The sequence below is a fragment of the Pteropus vampyrus genome, unplaced genomic scaffold, assembly GCF_000151845.1.
Source record: "Pteropus vampyrus isolate Shadow unplaced genomic scaffold, Pvam_2.0 Scaffold18, whole genome shotgun sequence".
NCBI classification, from domain to species: Eukaryota; Metazoa; Chordata; class Mammalia; order Chiroptera; family Pteropodidae; genus Pteropus; species Pteropus vampyrus.
The window spans coordinates 11,513,156-11,521,038 of record NW_011888799.1 but is presented as its reverse complement, the minus strand read 5'-3'; positions in this window follow the sequence as shown (position 1 = coordinate 11,521,038).

Here is a 7,883-nt window from a genome sequence, read left to right as displayed (position 1 = left end):
AGTGGATGTTAGCAAATGTGACATGGGACTGGGTGTTCTTTTCCGCTGCCTCAGACTTCCCAGGAAAGAGCTATGGGAGCCGAGAAGCAATTTCCCCAAGGAGCCAATGGGGAAACATCTTTTAAAAACTAATTATGTATTATCACAGCTTTTGCAAAGAATGGCTTGACATTAGTAAACTAGACTGTCTGTGAACATATGACCCATCAATTCTTCCAAATTATTTTAAGAATCACGTCACATCTTAAATAGCATTTGATACTAAATTATAATTTCTATCTTACAATGAGCATGTCCTCCTCTATTCAATTTAAGACCTAAAGATTTCAAATAGTTGAGGGGACACTTTGATAGATCAAAGAGGTGTTTCCTATTGAAGTTATACATATAAATAAGCAAGGTCAAGAATCACAAGGAGTTTTTGTTGTTGTTATTGTTTTGTTTGTTTTGCTTTGGACCCTTTATCATTTCATTTAGTCAACAAAAGCTTATTTAGTACCTACTACGTGTCAGGCACTATGACCAGTATTAAAATTTTATAAGTAAACAAAGACACAAAATCCTTGCCCTTGTGAAGCTTATATTCTACTGGAAAGAGTTAGACAATTAAGAGGATAAATTAGGAAAAAATATAATATGATTCATAGTAATAGGCCCAGAGTTAAGTAAACAAGGTGGAAAACAGTGGGCAATGGGTCAGAGAAGTAACAGGTATGAGCCAAATCATATAGGGTTTTGTGGGCCATTGTAAGAATTTCTATTTATTTTCAGTGAGATATTTCCCTCTAACGGGGGGAACTATTGGAAGAGCTATTGGAGGATTAGAGCAGAGGAATGACATAATTCGACTGATGTTCCAACAGGATTATTCTAGTGCTATGAGATTGGACTAAATGGGGGCAAGAACTGAAGTATAGAAGTTAGGAAGCGATGGTAAATATTACAGATAAGAGATAAAGATAGGACAGATGTTTGCTGTGCAGTGACAAGAAAGTATAAGATTCTGAATATATTTTGAATGGAAAGCTTATAAAGATTTGCTGATGGATCTGATATAAGATGTAAGAGAAAGAGTGGAATCAAGGATATCTATGAGGTTTGGGAGCTGAACAACTAAAATTAGGGAATTACTACTTCATGAGTTGGAGAAGACTAGAGGATGATTAGATTTGGGTGGGAAGATCAGAAGTTTAGTAGTGAATAAGTTATGTATGCCCTTTATGTAACCAAGTAGAGATGTTGAGTAGGTAATTGGATATTTGAGTTTAGAGATGATAGAACTCCAGAATAAGGATATAAAATAGGGAATCCTCAGCATATTAAAATAGGTATTTAAAGATGTGAAATTTGATAGATATCACAGAGTGAGTAAAAATAGGCAGAGAGAAGATCTAAAGATAGCCTTAGAATACTAAAACAAACAGTTTAGGGAGAAAACCAAAGAGCAGTCTTTGAAGTATGGGTTAATTTTACTTCATTGGAAGCCATGTGGGAAAACAAAATGTTTTACGCATGAAGGAGAAGCTACCAATACATCAAATAAAAGAGGAGAACCAAGAATTGAGGTAAATGATGTCCTTGAGAAAAGCAGTTTTCATGGAGTCATGAGGACAAAAGTTTGATTAATAAGTTTAAGAAAGTATTGAAGAGTGTGAGTATAACAGTGGCAACCATGACTATAGATTTTCAGCTACATATTCAGGTTACACAACACTCAAAGGAGAGAAAAGTAATATCTTTATACTAGCATATTCTCTGAAGTTCATTTGAACTGGACCTGCTTAAGTCACATATCTATCAAGCACTATGGAATAAGGTGACCTGAATAATGGCCTGATTAGCTTAGTTGATGTCACATGTTCTTCCCTCACTTGCCAGGAGTCAAGTGTGGACTCATACTTCCCAGAACTACAAGAAACCCCAAATAGAAATGAGGATGGTGGGAAGAAGGAAGGATAACAAGACGTTGAGAAATCATCAAAAATTATTTACAAAGTTGATGTGTTTCAAAAATCTTAGTCATAATATGAGTATAACACAAAACTGGACCAGAATATCTACACCAAAAATGTTTGCTGGTGCTTACCTTAGACATCTAAAAAAAAATTTTTTTTCCTTTAGTTTGGTCAAGTGAAATATGTAAATAGAATTATAATTATATTTTTGCATGAAATATCTTATAGATAAATATATACACATGATTATAAATATCAAATCATTGAATTGTTTCTGGATATAAGCATCAGAAGTATAGAATAACTCCCATAGCACTCATCTCTTATTAAAATCTAAAGGCTATTAAATAACACCCAACCTGGAACACAAAAAGAGACTTTTATTTCCATTATCTATATATTATTAAATGCTATATACTATTTTTTTTCTTTGAAATGCCTCATGAATAGATTGAGTCAAAATCATAGTAAGCAGGTAATTGAATTGTTTTGATTTCACTTAGTAATGTGTCATTGAAATGTCTTTAAGTCTTATACCTTTTAAATTTAAACAATATCATGAATATAAACTACTTTCAGAACTTATGTTCTTCTATCCCTTTGCCAACATAAACACAAATTTTCCCAGGTCACTAAGGAAACATGAATATTCCTGTTGGTTTATTTTGCAGAAAAAGTGAACTCTCCTTGCCTTAATCTTTCCCATGCACGTGACATCTGTGGCTGTGAATGAAAAGGAGGAAGATAAAAAGATGAAATTAAAGAGAAAGAGAAAGAGGAGGAAGGGAAGGAAAAGAAAAAGTAGCTACTATTTTTATACAATGGACACTAGGTTTACATTAAAGAATCAAAATAAGCTTTGGAATTGCAGCTTCAGTATTTTCCTTATTAATCCCCAAACTGACTCTCAGGGCTTAAAGCTGAGCAAAGAAAACACCAGGAAGTGGTGACTTAATTTTTTAACAATAGTTTTGTTAACAGCTTAATTATATTTGTTGTACAAATTTAGAGACTAAGCAAGTGTTTTGTTTCCTATATTATTTAATTTACATTGTAAAACTTTTATTAAACCAAAAGAAGTAGAGTTAAAAACCAATTTAAAAAATTAAGCTATTGATTAAGTACTCTTCTGAGGGAAAGCTCACTATTTCATTCCTTCCACTTCTGTATGAATCTTCTAATCTTCAAAAAAAAAATAGTACCTCATCCAGAAAGTAATGTCTAATCCCTTCCAAATTCATCATAATTAATTTATTATACTTCTACTCTAACACAGCATTTTTGGTTACAATTATTTAAGCATTTGTCACATTACATGTTTAAGGTAAAATATAGATGATATTTTGTCTATAAAAATATTTTTCAAAAGACATAAGATTTTAAAACTATATTTGGAAGAATAAAATGCTCAAAAACTAAAACTGCCCTATGGGACACAAACCATCCTTAGGAATGGTTCTAAGATGACTAGCAGGTTCCTAATAGATTATTCTATCAGTGTTGATATTATTTGTGAGAAGTCATAAAGTTTGTTTGAAGTTGGTGACAATCTCTTACGGTACTTGGTAGAACTCTACAAACAGAAAAAATTCTTGAGCTTAGAAAAAATTCTTACCAAAAATGCCTAATGTGTAATTAAAGTTTTTAGGAAAGTACATGGAAAGGGGTATGGAAGTAGGCTGGATAGTGGGAAAGATAAAGTTAAAAATATATCTGATTTTTGAAGCCCCGTAGCATCAACTACCTTATGTAATTAATTGCTAAGTGAACTGCAGATTTTCTCTGTAGAATGACAGGCCAGATTGTTTTATGTAATTATTACATAAATATATGTCTTTCTCAGATTGTAAACTGCAAATTACATCACGGCAATGCCTCTGTTATATTTTTATTGGACTTAGTTAAAAATACACATGATGGGCATTTATTATACTTTTTTACTTGAATATATGAGATAGCAAAAGAGTGAGTAAATGCTTGACCAGAGTCCTAAAAAGGGATCAAAAGAGCTGAAAACTATTCTGTATCAGGCACTTTCATGTGTATTTTCTTATTCTAGCCTCCCAGTTAAATTGAGAAATAGGTAGTCTTTTGGCACACCAGAATATTGGAAGTTAGAAAAATTTTTTGCCATGGCTGGTTTTACATACCTTTTAAATTAGATCTGGAATTTTGATCCCAATTTCTTTGATTGTTTTAGTTCCTTTGATTATTTCAGAGTTATGCTGCTTCTTTGTTTTAATACTCTCTTACCTGATAATTCATGTGTATAGTAACATTATTAATAAATCAGACACCAAATAAAATTGCTTAGATTTGAATTCCATGGTCTCAAGGGAATTTTTAAATGGTCAAATATCTCTTTCTCATTTTTTTTTTAAATTTAAGAATGAGTTTGAACATTAAATGAGACTATAGCTTAGAAAAATCCATCGTATGGCTAACGTTAACCTAGAGAAAAACAAGTGTCTTGGGTCAGTTTCCCAGAAGGGAAACCAAGAAGGGGATTCTGATTTAAGTGATTCATTGAAGAGAATAAGGAAAACAGGATGCAAGAACTTGTTTCCACTGGAGACTAGCTTCATTCTGATCTTACTAGAGCACAAATTGTATAGCAAAACTAATCCCACCATGAAACAAGGGAACAGGCCTTTTTATGGTGCTATCATTGGCTCCTGAGTACTCCTAAATGTTGGAGAGGGGTTAACATCCCGGACAAGGGCAAGGGCAAGGGCAGTTGTGTGGAAAAAAAAGGCAACTGAACCATTAATCACGCACTCCTAAACCAACACTCACAGCAGCTGAGAGATGGGTGCACCAGCTGGTGAAAAGGATCTGGGCACCAACAGTGTCCACTATTAAAATGATATCTCAATGAAAACAGCTCTTTTCAATCATTCTTGGTTAAAAAAAAAAAAGGAGAAAATCCCATCATTTCTATATGAATTTATTTAACGATAGCAACTGAGAACACAGAAACAATGACACATTTATTTGTTAATGAGGTCAAGGGAAATTTATCCATAAGGAATTACACACAAAGATTATCTGATACTGGTGAAGAATGATGTGGGACTGTCAGTTAATGGATGGAAGACCATCTTCACCTGGAGGGCAAAGAAAACATGCTGTTTCCAATATAATAAAGACAATGATAGTGATGACAGCCATGGAAAATAAACTTTTTAGAAAAGATATCTTCTTATGATATCCATGAAAATTATTTTCAGAGGTACTTTACATTTGTAAATTAAAGATACTTTTAAATTACTAAAGCAGAAACCCAACAGCATAGGTTGTCATGGCCTTTTTGTCATAAATCATCACAGTATTACTAAAAAACCTTCTGGACTTTACATTTCCTTTCATATACAAATTAAACATGAGGAAGAAAATAATTCATTACTTTTTCTGGTAGTTATATTCATTCTTCTTTGGACTTTTGCACCTATCTAACAAACACAAAAAATATTTTTTATGCGATGACATGTGCCAACTTTTTCACCATTCCTTCATTCGCTTGTACCCGGAAGCTTATCTTAATTACAATTAATAGGTCATCTCATTATGTAAATATTTACAGATTTGTACAAAAGCTCTAAAAAATATGCAGTCTCTGAAACATAAGGGCTAAAAGTTATTTAATATATATTTATATTAAACATAAGGGCTAAAAGTTATTTAATATATATTATATAAAAACCTGACTTGTGAGTTATATTATCAAACCAGTAAACAAAAATAATAAAAATGTCTTTGGTATTTTCCAAAAGATTGGGTAAGGACACCATCTTTCAAAAGAAGTATTAAGCAATCTTGTCCTGAATGGCTAACAGGCTTAAGGAGACACATTTTAATTGCCTGGTTTGTGGAAATCTTCACTAGAGAATTTGATAAAACTATCATTTCATCTCCACAGTGTGACACAGGGCTATGCACACTTATGTGATTGCTTCTTTCTTGATAACATCCATTTTTAGCCATTAAATATAGATGAATCAGGAAGCTTTATATAGTATCTAAATTTTCATGTTTAGTAACATGAATATTTTGTTATAAAATACTTGTTCTAAATTAGTCAAGCTATTTTAAAAGACAAAGCAAAAAATCAAAGACATCATCTTTCCCTTATTCTTTATCCCATCTCTAAATTTTCTTTCTTTAACGTAAGCTTAGTTATTGTCCCATCTCTTGTCTCTATTTGTTAGTCATCATTCGTTCTTAGCTTGCAGGTATCTGTTCCTGAGCTGTTTGTTGTTGCTATCTTTGAAATATTTCCCCCTCTGACTAACATCTCCTGTAGCTTTTGCCAATATCACAAGTTAGCTTTCTTGGTAAAACACAATGTTTTCCATCTAACGAATTTCTTCCCAAATTTACACAGCCCTGACTCATTCAAGTGTGTATTTTATAGCAAATAGAAGAAGAAAGTTCTCTTCAAATATTCATCTGTATTAAAGTGCCACTTATTTCATATTTCTTTCTTCATTGTTTTCATTATTCAAGTCTTAGCTCTCAGACTATATTGTAAACTCTATCAAGAGCATCTAAAATATTATCCATCACATAAGTACTCACTTCAAGTACTTAATTTAATTAATTATTTAAATATTAATTAAATTTAAAATATTAGTGTCTTATGTAGACAAGAATGAGTAAATAAACTTGGTCAATTTGCTACTAAAATAACAAACTGAGATTTCGATTCTTCACCAATAATAAAAATATGGAAGAGAACTTGTGTTTAGCCTACCTATGTAGAAATTAGAGATCTAGTTCTTGGTATCTGATATAAACGCTAAGGTGAATGAATACCAAATATAATCGTAAGAGGAAACGATTCCCATAGAGATGAACTTCTTTGGAAAGTATTCAAATGCTCAGTACTATTTTGTGGTTAAAGCTGCTTCAGATGATGAGACTGAAAACCTCTCACATAAGGAAAGATTTTAAAAGTAAAGTACTGAATTGGAAGTTCATGAGGAGATAAATTTATTATTGCTATAATTTAGGGTTTGCTGTTGTTATTTTTTTAGCTATATTTGCATACATACCACCAAATGTCAAGAGACACGGAGGATAAAATAAATTGCCAGAGCTACCAAACAATTAAGAATATATTTCTTAGAGGGAGACAAGATTTGTCCCTCCGTGGCTAACTGTGAAGCCTAGCAGATAAGTTATCAGACATAGAAGGTTAAGAATAAGAATCTTCCTTCTAAAACTAATATTGAGTAAGATCATATGGGAAAAAAATAGTGTGCAGGCTCTCATGGAGGCAGAGCCCACTGCCAAATAACTCTTCTTGACTAAGAGAAGAATCACTTAACTACAAATAATGAGACCTGAAGTTCTTAGCATCTTCATTTAAGCAATGCTGTTTTGTTTCTACTATCTCAGAAAACTCTATAAAGTGGGAAATGTAGATAACATTATTTCAATTTACTCTTGTACATTCATAAAGTGAAAATAATACTAGATAAGATAATTAGAGATCTCATGATCTCTAAAAGATAGTTCTATACTACCTGACCAGATAATTTTAGCTTTCTGCATTCTCTGTTCCTAAAGAATGTTGGGGGAAGGGGTTAAACTAAATGTCTCAATGGTCCTCTCTCATGATTATCAGGACATATATAAATAATATCTCCTGGGAATCTCCTTAGAACTTTGGTGTTACTGCATATAACAGTAATGCCAATAGATGAAGGAAAAGGAAGAGAAGGATGAAGGAGGGAACTATAATAGCTGATATTACTGAGACTTTACTTTGTGCTCTGTGGGGAGTCACTTATGGACATGTGAAATCGCACAACAAGGAACAAGGATATTTGTGTACTTGGCAACAATGTAAGAAGTTGAGATTGTAAAGCGCTGGGAAAACCCGGGATGTAACTGTTCACATAGCAATCACTGCAAATTCCTTGC